The 14,490-nt window shown below is 39.3% G+C and overlaps 1 protein-coding gene across 2 annotated transcripts in view; it reads right to left on the bottom strand.

The window, feature by feature from the left end:
• Positions 1-2,669, bottom strand: part of MS3_00005236 (uncharacterized protein) — a 28,761-nt gene extending 26,092 nt beyond the window's left edge. For both annotated transcript variants that reach the window (XM_051213266.1, XM_051213265.1), the window contains exon 1: positions 2,497-2,669. The gene's annotated coding sequence lies outside the window, so the exon portion shown is untranslated. The remainder of the gene's footprint in view (positions 1-2,496) is intronic.
• Between the last annotated feature and the right edge of the window lie 11,821 nt (positions 2,670-14,490).

The raw sequence follows: 14,490 nt of genomic DNA, 5'->3' as shown, positions 1-14,490 counted from the left end.
GGAGTTAGACGTTATTCCATCTGACTGGTCACAATCACATATCGTCACAATATATGAGAGGGTTAAAATCATCCTGTGACAACCATAGAGGGATTAGTTTAACTAATATAGTATCTAAAATACTAGCCTCGATAATTATCAGACACCTAACTAAGACTCGTGAACTGCAAACACGAGAGAATCAAGCTGGCTTCAGACCTGGTCGTGGCTGCATCGACCACATATTCACCATTCGTCAGGTTCTAGAACACAGGCATACTTATCGACGTCCGACAATGGTGGTCTTTCTTGACTTGAAAGCAGCATCTGACTCGGTAGACCGCGAGATTCTGTGGCAGTGTCTGTCATTGAAAGGCGTACCTCAGGAGTACATAAACCTTGTGAAGGCTCTTTACTCGAACACTACCAGTCGAGTCAGAGCTTATGGCGAACTGTCATCTACTTTTGCAACCTCAAGTGGTGTCCGTCAAGGCTGTCCACTTTCTCTATTTTTGTTTAACTTGATCATAGACCTATTGATGGAAATAACATTCTCGTCTACTGAATTCTCGGGTATTGATCTCCTTCCAGGAGGTCCACTTATCGACTTAGAATACGCAGATGATATAGTCCTGTTTGGTGAAGACGCTGACAAAATGCAGAGTCTTCTGGTAGCACTAAGCAACAATGCCAGAATGTTTGGAATGAGCTTCTCTCCCTCTAAATGCAAGCTGCTGCTTCAGGACTGGTCTGCGTCAACACCTGAACTAAGGATAGGGAATGAAGTAGTCGAACGCGTTGACAACACTTATCTTGGAAGTCTGATCAGCCCTAATGGGTTGGTGTCTGACGAAATCTCAGCACGGATTCGAAAAGCTCGATTGGCTTTTGCCAACTTACGTCACCTATGGCGAAGGCGAGATATCCGTCTATAAAAAATACGACGAGTATACTGCGCGGCAGTCCGTTCTGTTTTAATTTACGGCAGCGTAACATGGCCATTAAGAGTAGAAGACACTCGTAAGCTATTAGTATTTGACCACAGATGCCTTAGAAATATTGCTGGCGTCTGCTGGGATCACCGGGTAAGTAATAGTGAAGTTAGATGCAGGGTATTAGGGAATGATGGTAAATCAGTTGATGAGGTTGTGAATCTTCATCGACTGAGATGGTTGGGCCACGTGTTACGCATGCCCGAACACCGGATACCACGACGCGCGATGCTAACCGGTGTTGGAGATGGTTGGAAGAAAGTTAGGGGCGGCCAAACCAAAACGTGGCATCAGTGCTTGAAGTCACTAACTTCTAGTCTGAGCCATGTTGGTAGATGCAGACTACTTGGTTGGGGTCCACGTGACTATCGTAACCAATGGTTGGAGACTCTTGGTGACATGGCTCAGAACCGGTCACAATGGCGTCAGTGTATACACTCTCTGTCTTCCCTTAAACCATGAGATTAAAATTGCTTTATATTTTTCTTTCTACGAACTAATTCTTTCCTCCTGTACTATATCCTTATTGCTATCTTTCTTTTATATATTACCACCTCTGAATTAACTACTTTTACAAATCCGGTGTCCATCTTGTTGTGTTAACGAGGTATGGCAACTTGGACCGATGCATATATGTGCCTGGTCCTACGTTGTAGCTGACTGACTGACTGATAGTGGAAAAGTATGTATTCGCAGTTTTACAGACTTGGAAGTGAAGACAAACACAATAATTAAATGTGATGAATATTAAAAGTAGATAGGAACTTTTATTAAGGGACTCCATTTGATATGAGCCTAGACCAACTACAGTGGTATTAAGACGCTTAACGTCGTGCTTTTATAAATCATAAACCACGTTTAATTTACAGTAGCTTGATCTATCCTTATTTAATTTACTATTTCCTCGTCGTTGTTTTCCTTTATTGACTGACGCAGTCAAAAAAATGTCAGTATTGATCTTATGTTCCCGGGAAAAAGAGCAATCCTTACCAGACTAAGTTGTCATCAAAGTACTAATGGAAATGCTTGACCACTCATCATCCAGTTGTGCACTCAGGTTTTTGCTATGTGTTGTTACCCTCAATGTGAAGGAATTAAGGTACAAACCTCAGCTGTCAAAAGTTTCACTTGATAAATTTTGACTTAAAGTGGTATTTTCAGTGGCCTACATTGTGGCTATTATAAAATCAACTCAGTAAATACCGAGTAATCGGATGGAGCTCGGACAGGTTTTATGAGATCAGATTCAAAAGACAACCTATTTTAACCAACTTTCGGATATTATCCTTAAAAGGGCGGTTCAATATTAACATTTATTAAGAGTGGGACACTCATGCATGTGCGTCCGTGAACGCACACAAGCTACAACTGCAAAATAGACGACAGACAGATGGCAAATTCTAGTAAAGGGTCAGTATAGCAAAAAACTGAAAATTGAACGCAACACTCAAAGTAATACTAAACTTCAGGGCTCGTCACTAGGCAGAATAGAAAAAGTAGGGACGAACAAAACATTACCACTCACCTTTCGAAACCGCGCGCCTGAGGCTGCTTGAATCAGTCTGTTTTCAGTAATAAGGAAAGTAGGTCAGTAGATGTGTGTTAATCCTGACAGTTTGCCTTCCAGTGAATATCCAGCTTCTCCTTAAATATGTTCACTGATGGGGCTAATATCACTCATTTGGATAAGGCGTTCCATTCACCCACCATTCAGTGAGAAAAATGGAACCTCACTTTAACTTAGTTAGATCGCAGTTTGTGAACCTTCGTGCTATGACCTCGGAGATCATTAGCGCTGGGGGAGACAAGAAGATTTAAAAAATTTTAACACCCAAATCGTAATTAAAGATACGAAATGCCAACATAAGGTCACCTCGCGTCCTACGATATGACAAGGGGAAAAGGTTTAGGCGTTCTAAGCGCTCGTCGTAAAGGGGTTTAGAAGGAATCCCTACTGACTTCGTTTCCACATACTGAACACGCTCAAGTGAGTTAGTACCCTTAATCAGACATGGGCCAGCCGCTTAGATAAGGTACGCTAAGTCTGGTCGTACATAGATGTGATACAAAATTCTAAATATTTGAAGCATTTGAATGTTTGGTGAAGTGACTATAACCCACGAAAACCTTTGGCACTTGCTGCGTTGCAATGCGTGGTTGTTTTCAAGTCGTGACTTATCATTACTCCAAAGTTTTGATGTTCCTGAATGCATGGAAGAGATGTGCCATTAATAGCTTACTGGTAACTATTTCTGCGTAAAAGAGCATGAGCACGCTCTTCCTAGAATTAATTTCTAAGCCCCAATATTGAGCCCACCTAGTTAATTCATCTATGTCAACTTGGAGATCAAAATGATCAACCTCACTTCTTACTGTTCTCCAGATTTTGACACCATCCGCAAACAATAATGTCGATGACTTAAGAAATGGCGGTAATTCATTGACATAGGGAAGACGAAGTATGGGACCTAAGATTCAACTGATCATGAAGTAACAGAGGTCTTCGTCTAACTAGTATCTTTGTATAATAATAGAGAACTGCTAATACCGCCAGTGGTGACTTGTATGTATGAGAGTTATAGTAGAAACGTAAATGTGTTGATGCGTTCCACCATGTAACGTGATGTCGCACAAAGATCTCTATGATGAGCTGGCTTCTCATCTTGTAGTTACAAAACGGCCCTAAATATTTATAACATCGAATGTGGTCGGTCAGGTCTTTTGTGATATGACTGTGAGATCCAGTGTGTAATGGAAAGAAAATACCGAAAATACCTCCACAGCATTTCATTGGACAGTAGTATCATTTATTATTTTGTTCTCCCTGTCTTATATTTTAACCTTCGATTCGGCTCCTTTTTAACCACATACTATGTCCTTCAGTCTTTCTTGCTAAGGCTTTTGTTATTTGACCTTGATTAAAGATTTAAGTTCTATTGATTGATTTACGTATCACATGTTGTCGGACCATTAACAGTAAGGTCGTGTTTGACTAAACTGAATGTCACAGTGCGGTTCAGAGTATGACTGCCAACCTCTGACTGTCTGCTTGGGGAGGTTGCTGGAACCTTTGCAGATAGATATCTGATCGCATCTTATTGGGAATAATTTTATTGATTTTCATGTGTTGAACTATTGTTTAATAATTATTCCTTTCGTTGGTTAGCACGTTATTTTGTGTTAGAGAAACCCTTGATTCTGTAGCACAGGCTACACCGTTTGAGGTATTTCGTACTTCTAATATAATTTATCCTCTTTCTCAAATCAAAACCACTTAAATTGAACACAGGGTTTGTGTTTTGATATAATTTGATACGATCCACTCGAAAACGCTTCGTATGCTTCGCAGATGTACGTAGTATGTCCGTGTACAGAACCAGAACTTAAACCACCTATTAAATCAGTTTATTGTGTAGACAGAGGTTACATTGTGTACTAAACCTTCTAGATATATGACTCAGCCCAAAAGTAAGTTTTTGACTGTTGATGTGCAATATTTTGGTTGTTGTCTCGTCGATTGTCGTGCAGGTCATCAGCGTAAATTACCTGTGTAGAATGACTGGGGCCCCGCTTGAGTTGGACGGGAATGGTGTGACCAACTAGCTAACGTCGATGTCACACCTCGCGGTCAGTACCTAGCGTGGATTAATACTCCATAGTATCTAGGCGTGATGGCTGCTTTGATAACTGTGCTACACAAACGACGTTATTACAAAAATATATTGGTAAAAGTAGATACAAGGAACAGAGTGCAATCACTGCTGCGTGAACCAGTCCACGGCATGCAATTAACTGATATGCGTTAGTTGTCCTTGGTCTTGACGAGGACCTCCAGATGATTTGGCTAGGGCTCGCTGGCCCTACAGTCGTAGCAACCTGTTAAGGTGGTCTCAAGAACAGTCAAACTTTATTAGATAGGCCTAAATTCCTTCGGAAATGACGACCGCTAGTATGCTTTCTGCCGATTCTATCTTCCTCATGACCTTTGCCCTCTGATTGGTTGTCATGCATTTTTAGTTTGCTAAATTGTTGTATGCTTGAAAGTCATAATCTGCTACTATGGTGACAAATTTTGTGCCGATTTTGTTTGATTTGCTTGTTTTACCACGAACATCAAGTTAACTGCAATTCCGTCTTCCTTCTGTCTTATCCGTCAAAGTTTAATGTATCAAACCTAATTTACTGTTGACAATACTGAAGAGAACAGATCGTATTAGATCAGATCGATTGTTTCCGTTCCTATATCCGTAACATGGAAGGCCGTACTGAAGCCCAATAACAAGATACAACACAACACTTGGCATAATGTAAGTTGGCTAGTGTGTCATCTAGCCTACGGAATCCCTGCTCATTCTTCTGTTGCTAACGAAAAACAACTTCAGACTGAAGAACCGATTATCTTATGGTTTGTTCCGCTGCTTGAAAGGCTTTTATGTTGTAAATCGCCACACTTTACTACAAAAATTTTCATCTGTTTCCAGTTTAGGGGGTTGACCGGTGTTGTCACTTTCAAATTATGGCCTTAAGTGCGTTTTAAAAAAGCATTAAAACGATCGAAGGGTCTGTGTGTCTGACTATTCATGAACCTAGTGAAGCACAGTGTGTAATTTTCTGCATCTTACAACTGGTTGCCGTAGGTGTACAGAGTTACTATCACAAGACAACTTGGGTCACATCAATTGGTTGATGGTCTTAATCAAAAACTTAATAATCACCACAACCTCTATACTGATAATTACCATGTGATCACTAGTGACTAGCTTCGTCAGGGAATTCTTGGAGTTCTAGTGAAGCTAGTCCGTGTCGGGTGGAGACAGATATCCACCCAAATACAATGGAAGACGGTTGCGCAATTTCATTGATTGGTTGAAGTTAGGCCTTAACACATTTGTATGCCGGCTAAGTAGTCCAGTAGATTAAGCGTTCGCGTGCGAGAGTGAGGGTCCTGGGTTCGAATCCCCCGAGCGTGATCGTAGACGCGCACTGTTGAGGAGTCCCATAATAGGACGAAATGGCCGTCCAGTGCTTCCAGGTTTTTAATGGTAGTCTAACATCAATCGGTTCATAATCTTAATCAAAAACGGAAAACATGGTTTGGTATTTCAGCAGGTCATTCTCTCTTGTCCGTTCATTTAGGGCTTGAGCACTCTCCGAAGCTGCATGAAGTCTTTACCATGGTTATAAGTCCCTACAAAGCACTTGACCTCTCGCGTAAACTAGAATCGGAGAACAGCGATTTCTGCAAGGTCACTACCATGTGCGAGATACAAGGGTGACTTGTAATGACCTTCTTTAATATCCTCATGTCAGAACTGTGTTACTCTATTTACAATTTTTTTACCCTTCGAAAGGGCATCTAACTGGGGCAGTAGTGCGTGGATAAAATGCAATGCCTTTATGATGAGAACAATCACTGACACAAGGCTGGAAGCACTAAGTATATCTTATGATCTTCAGCTATCTTATGCTGGCATGATTTCTAAAATACATGACCTACTTTGCCACAATTTTTGGATTTCATCTTTGTTTACGGACTTCATCATTTACTCACACTATATTTGTTGTGATGTTTGCAGATAATAGAAGACGTTTTAAGGCTATTTACTGCTCCATATTCCATATTGCACCAAACACAAAACATTAGACGGAATGATTATCACAGTGATATTCTCTGAACATTTCCGAATGACCACCTATTTGTTTTTAGAAACGTGAGTAGTAACAATACATTCCCAGATAGTTGTTTATACGAAAACATTTGTCTGTTTAACGACAGTAATCCGTATCAATTTATTTGTGGCGACATGAACATTCCAGTAACCTGATGAAGTTTTCACGTGGCGTACTGCTACTTGAAAATAAGTCATCACTGTTACTGGCTTTTCGAATTCATCCGTTACTGAATAGAAAATAAAATAATCAATGTCCGGCCTGATCTCGATGCGTGGCATTGAACCAAGGGATTCCCATGACCAGTAACCACCTATTTTTTCCGGAAGACACAATTTTTAAGTGTTTCAAAATTGACATTTTTTGACATACTAAATCCAACAGTCTTGCTACTCTATTCTAGCCAGTGATCAGCTTCTGAACCTTATCGGGAGCTCAGCTACCGCTTCTGGCAAACAGGAACATATCAAATGAGAGTCACGATTCTTTATACTTTCGCCCTAACTAGTCCGTTTTGGTCCGTTTGATAACATGGGGACGTGTTTCCTAGACCATCAACTTCAGATCTCCTAATTCAAAATCTTTGGCCTCCCTCTATTTTTCTAAACAACTGTCGTTTCAAATAACATCTATGAATCTTACCTTATGTATAGCTTACAAACCTATATAATTTACACCGCATTATACCACAGTCCGATTATATTGTGGCTCATTATTTCGCAAAAACTCCACTTGTAGCTCATTTAGAGTTGGTGATGGTCCCGAGTTCTGCTAAAAAAAGGAGGGTTGAGATAGGGTCAGCAACCACGTTCCGTAGAAAATAACGTTGATAAGAACTCCAGTCAGAATAAACAAACTAAACCACTAAAGGATCTTCATTCAGAGGGGTTATAGCTCCTCATGATGACAGCCAAAATTCATCGAGCGTCACTAATCCGACGCCCCTTCGAACAACCAAAGCAACAATTAATATAGATACATGGAATGGACGGAAGACGTGGGAGACCGGTAGGACCAGTTAAATAGTTACGGAAATGAAGAGATACAACTTGACAGTGATCGCAACAAACGAAACCAATTGGACACACGCTGAACAGAGAAGGATAGATTTAGGAGAGATGTTACTGTACTCTGGTCACGAATAAGAAAATGCTCCACACACTCAGGGAGTTGCCCTGATGCTGTCCAAAGAAGCATGAAAAGCACTTATAGGACGGGAATCTCATGGATTCAGGATCATCAAAGCACCATTCAAAACAAAGAAGGGGGGTGCCTGAACAATGACAGCAATGACGACGATAAAGACCAGTTTCATGAGAGGCCGAAATCGATTATAGAGAAGTGTCCAGGGCAGAAACTGACCATAATGATAGATCTAAACTCCAAAGTCGGAATGCACAACACCGGGTATGAAGATATCATGGGACGACTTGGACTGACTGGTATGACAGATATGCAAATTTATGTGCTTTCAACAAATCAGTTATAGACGAAACAATATTCCCCACAAGCACATACACAAAGCTACATGGGTCTCACTTGGCCGCACTACAGAGAATCAGATTGATCATACCTGTATCACTGAAAAATTCAGATGGTTAACGGAAGATTTGGTAACCAAGAGAGGAGATGACATAGATTCAAATCACCACCTGATTGTGGCTGACAAGATAGAAGTGAAACTAAAGAACCCCTGGACAACTGGACAAAAAGCATTCCGAAATTCCGTACAGCCTTTCTACGACATACTGAAAAACTGAACAAATCGTAGATAACTCTCAACAACAGGTTACAAGCCTTACAAGGTCCACTGAAAGCAGAACAAACTACTATAGAGAACAAGTAGAAAGTGATCAAAGAAGCAGTAACTTTAGCATGTCAGGAGGTACTGAGGTGCAAGAACAACGGTATAAAGAGTGAATCTCTATTGATACCCCGGTTAGAAGTTAAGAAAGAAAGAACAAGGAGACAGCAATTGCCAACAAACGAACAAGAATAGAGAAAGAAAACACATGCCAAATACACAGAAGCAAGCGAGAGAGTGGAGAGGAGAATTAGAGCCGACAAGCAAAAATACATGAAAAAACTAGCAGTGACAGCGCGAAATGTTGCAAGAGAAGGGCATATCAGTCAACCATATGACACAACGAAGAAACTAGCGAGGAAACGTAGTAAACCAGAGCTATCATTCAAAAACCAAGAAAGCAGGCTAATCACTGAGATTCGATAACAGAAGAGTGGTTGGAGAATTCCTAAACTGACCAGCCCGAAAGAACCCACCGGACATCGATGCAGCACACTCGAACCTCCCTATAGATGTGTAGAATTATGATCTAATTTCGTAATCAGTACTGCTCTAATAACAGACCTAATCTTAAAACTGTAGGATTGTCATGATGTAGCTACCCAATCTATAAGATCTTACGTGTAAATCATATCATTGTCTACACTGAATTATCGTATCGTGACAATTAGCAATATGATAATTAGTACTTCTGGAGAACACAGTTAAGCCAAGGATCGAATGACATTTAAAGTGAATAAAAAAAGATTATACAGAATGACCACGTCTGTGAGGCTGGGCAGTGCCATCCGATTGAATTAAGTAATTCTTCCCGCCTCCACCACTGTTGAATTACTCTTCATGTTACTTGTTGAATATGCATTTCACCAGTCACCTAATTTTCAGCTTTGACGATTGTGTGGTTAGGACCCAAACACTCCAGATGTTACTCCACCAACGATCGAAGAAGTCAGAATGACAATCAGACAAATCAAAAGTAGAAAAGCAGCAGGACCTGAAAAATACCAGCTGACGTGACACTGCAAACGTGTTCCGCGCTCTCTTCAGGAGGATTTGGGATGAGGAACAAGTGCCAACAGACTGAAAATAAAGGTACCTCACCAATATGTCAATGAGAGATCTAAGAAAATATGAGAACTACAGAAGAATCACATGACTATCAGAGCAAGGAAAAGATTCCAACAGAGTGGTCATACCGGATAAAAGATCCAGTAGACGCTCAACTTCAAGATCAACGGGTTGGATTTTGTGAGGATCAGCCGTGCACAGACCAAGTCGAAACAATACGGATCATTGTTGAGCGATCAATTGAAAAGAATTCCTCACTATACATCAAATTCCTTGATCATGAGGCTTTTGACAATGTGGATTGGAAAACCTTTGGGAACCTTCTTCAACACTACGAGGTAACTGGGAAGATCGTTAATAACATACGGAATCCACACGACGAAATACAGTGCAAAGTGATGCATGGAGTACAGATCATAGGTGTATCCCTAGTGAGGATCGGAGTCAGACAACGATGTTTACTCTCACCCCTTTCTCTTTTTTCTGGTGGTTGACTGGATTACCAAGGCATCTATATCTCAGGAGAATCACGTAATACAATGGACAGGTTGGGTTCAACTAAACGATATAGATTTCTCAATGACCTAGCTCTTCAATTCCTAAACACACGAACAAATGCGGCAGCCTCTGCATCAGTCGACCTCCACGTACACAACAGTAAAACTAAGATCTTAAAATACAGCAAGGAGAGAACCAACCCAATAACACTTAAGGGAGAAGCCCTAGGATAGATGAACCAAAGAACACACTAAGTCGGGAATTCGAAGCACACGTTAAATGGATGAATAGTAACTGGAAGGGATTGCGCAGGACATAGATGAATGGCGACTACTGGTTTCTCCACGAGGAGTATCCGGCGTAAGTAAGTAACTTTCACAAGACGGTTAACAAAAACACGACCGGAAGGTTATATTTACGTCCTAATTTAACATGCTGACAAATATAAATTATATGTGATGAGTGAGTAATTAGTGCCACCAGACCATGTAAACAAGAAGCTATCCCAAAAACTTTGTACGAATATCTAATGTGTCAGGTAAACAAACCGTCAAGAGACATGAAAAGGTCACTTATTAATGAAGAAGTATGTCCGTGATGCATATATCACATAATCTTATCCGTTAGCTATCGGGAAATACGATCTCTTAATTGTAGACCATGATGGACCGATAATGCTACCAACAAGGTCAGCAGCCTAGTAGAACGAAAACTAAGACATTGAACAAATGGGATAAGTTGGGGTGGTCACAGCATCGCCACCATTAGCTTCCTTTGTATGTGCCAAATTTTTGCTTCTAAGCATTAATGCATCAATTTCGGTCGTATCTAATTGCGTTGAGTTCCGTGTGTGATGGTACGAATATCCTATCTGGTGTCAAAACGGTGGTAGGGAATACCAAATGGTTGTACAAATGTAGTTCAACGTTGCCATCAACTTCCAGACATTATTGTTTCTCTTTGCTAAACTATTCCCATCGTGTATACGAGATTAGAGCTTGTGTTCGCTACCAAGACATCTGCGTTTTGAGTGATCTACCTCTTGAATTGATTAATAAAGATGTTTAGAGAGTTGTTTTTTATTATCGAGTACCGGCCGTTTTCACACAAGCCTAAACACAGTATAATAGTAAACTTAGGATTAAAACCAAAATAATAAGTAAAAAAGAGCTAACATAATCTCATTTGAACCAAAGATAAACATGGTAAACGTTGTATGGGAAACCAAGAGATGTAGTGTTACATGTAGAGTGAAAATAAAAAAATCATCATTTTAGATGCTTAAATGAGGGACTTTGACCCACAGAAAAAATTATGAATTCAGCAACTAAACAGAAAGCATCCTACATTAGTACATCTAGACTTTCAGTAAATGGAAGAGGATTGTTTGCAACATTTTAAACGTCTGTTATGGAATTCATAATGCGCTTGCCTGTCACCATTTATTAGTATGCCAGAAGTAGTAATACTTTGCAATCGTTTACAACTGAACCTTTTAAATCCCAATCGACCCTCCCTGTAATTAGGTGGATGCGTTCTTGATTCCAAATCTTACGGTACTTTTCAGCTCGTGTCTGACTCCTATCAAACTGAACATTTCTCCCGTATGATTTCATATCGATGAGCCGCAGAAACCATGACAGGTAACTGAGTTCTGGATCTGTCTGCTGCACCTAAGCGAGTGGTCAGTAGCTAAATTCTCAAACGACTAAACAGGACCTGAGAGAATCGCTTAAGGTGAAAATTTTCTCCATTAGTTAAATACCTAAATATACTTCCTTTGAATTTCAGACTTTTAGATGCACAATTTGCTATTTTTTCGTTGCATGGCACATTTTATGGTTGCTCTACCTTCAGAAAAGTACGAATAAGCGAAATGAAGTTAGCTATAAATATATAAATTTGATGTTATAGAAAATTAGTTATAAGATACATGAAAATTTACATCTACAAACTATGTACCAGCACTCAAACTTACTCTTTCGAAGAATTTTTATCACAATACAAAGTGAAACTTCAGAATCTATCAGGACGACGGTAAAATGGAGGTTTGTACACATAGAACTATCTTTTAAGCTGATAGTCCGACTTCTCTTCCGAGTAAACATGCACGTAAACCGAAGGATATGTCATTTTTTGCTTGAGATGACAAGGTTTTGAATAATTCATTATATGTGCGTTAAATTTTTAGCAAATATTTTCAAACTTTAATGAGGAATCATCGTCCTTCCTCGAAAATATGGAGGTTATATCTGTAGAATTATAGTCTACTTCGTTATTAGTACTGCTATAATAATAAATCTAATCATAAAATTGTGGATTTTTCATGATGTAACTGCCTAATCTATAAGTCACATTATTATCTACACCAACTCATCGTGTCGTAACAGTCATCAATATATGATGGAGAACACATTCAGGCTGGAGATAGAACAATATATTTACTATGAATAAAAGGTATATGTTAACACTCAATAATGAACACGCCTGCAAGGCCGAGCTATGTCATCCGATGTTGAATATGTATTTTCCCAGTTGTCTCGCGTTCAGCTTTGATGATTGTGTAGTTAGGGCCCAATGTCACCACATATCCGTCAAGTATATCACCATTTCTTTCTGTGCTAAAATTATATTTCATGAGTTAAAACGTTTTAAGACTAAGGTAAGTACGAAAACTAACACTTTAGCCTTTGTACACCCTGAAAGACGTAATAATGACACATTTAGTGGCCCGTGGATCTGACTCCATTTAGATAGTACGAATGTTCGTTATCACCTATTCTCGTATACAATTATCGACTTAAATCACGTTAGTGAATAACGGAATTTAGATAAGTCAATTAACGAGAATGGCCTTTGAATACATATATTTTGTATGTAAAGTGAATTCGATAGAACAAAGCGAAATGACGTGCAGGGGAGATGGCTGGTAAGCCAACTTATTTTTAGCCAGGCGTTACTCAATATTTATAAGCAGACAAAATAAACTACAGACATGGGATATGAAGTGTACACACATATACGCTCATATAAAAAACAGTCAAGAGTGATAGTGAATAATTGACAAGGTCAAAATATGACTCAAGTAGGATGAACAGAATGGTTTGTCCAAAAACTAGAACAAGATATGTTATGGGCTTGAAATAATGACTGACACTACACACACGATGTACCTATAAGAATACGTGATAGAGTCCCTCTGTCTATGTCTTCCCCTTAGACCATCCTTATGTTCTGTCATGATGCGAATCGTCTCTTTTGTTGTTAACTTTATCTACACATATGTTGTCTCTCTTTTGGTACATTTAAAAATATTATCTCTATAGTGTCCAAAACTCCTGAAGTATTGCCAACCCTTGGATAACGATAATCTCATGAATGCTGTTTCACCCCTGTTTTTATTAATATTTCTATTTTTGGATTGGGTGACCGTTTTGTTAATTGATTCGGTTTGGTCTTTTTTTAAATTATATATATAGAGAGAGAGATATTTGATTTCCTTAATGCTAGGAAAGATTATCGTTATTCGTGGATTAGTATGACTCTTTATATTTTGCCAAGCAGTTATTGCCTATTCGCAATATTTACACATTCGTATTTAAATATTCATTAGGTGACATTCGTGTACACCGCGTTGCACAGATCTTCAGATCACTATAGAGAATTCTTTATCCGTAATCATCTTTTAGAATGAACTCGTCTGGAATGCGATACCTCCTTCTCTCCGTCGTAGGTCTATTGTATTACCAGGTACATTGTATTTTGAATGCCACGTATACTATTTAAAACATTCGCCATGTTGTTAGGCACTTTGTCGCAGACGAGACTTAAAGTATTTAAAATACCATAAGCCACCGTTGTAGACGATAGATCTACTTTAATGATGTTCATAAACTCGTCTTAATCAACTTTAAACCTTGGTTCTTATGCTACTTTGACCTTGATCCCTTCGGTAAATCCTTTCGTTTCGGTTGCCATCCTGTTACTGGACTTCGGTAATCCCTGATAATGAAGTGTCGTAGTAAATTTGTTTCTGTGATTGAAATAAGGAACAATATTTTGTTAGATCAATATATTATCCAGTACATAGTGTAATTTACTCGGTATTGATATATTTTGATCTGAAGTTGTAAATCTGAAAAGTACTCACAATCCACTCATCTCAGAGTTTGAGATTTCTGGCATAACATTTAGCTCCTAATCTTCATCCACCCTTGTCTGTTGGCGCGTAATGAAGCCCCGATATGGGATCAGAAAGTTCTATTAGCTTTCGTCAACTTGCGTCATTTGTTGCCATCATACCCTGAGGATCTGTTTTGTCATACTTTATAGCTCTGGAAAGCGGCTTTTAAGGAGAATGATTATGTTTAGCTTGCTAATAAATTGTCATAGATGTCTGAATGTAATGCCTGCGAATGTTCAAACAACTGAATGAGCAATCTCGGAGTTAGGTATAGAGTGTTAGATAAAGGTTACTTA

The sequence above is a fragment of the Schistosoma haematobium genome, chromosome 3 (assembly GCF_000699445.3).
Source record: "Schistosoma haematobium chromosome 3, whole genome shotgun sequence".
Classification (NCBI taxonomy): domain Eukaryota; kingdom Metazoa; phylum Platyhelminthes; class Trematoda; order Strigeidida; family Schistosomatidae; genus Schistosoma; species Schistosoma haematobium.
The sequence above is the reverse complement of the archived record's forward strand: the minus strand, read 5'-3'. Positions and strand labels throughout refer to the sequence as shown.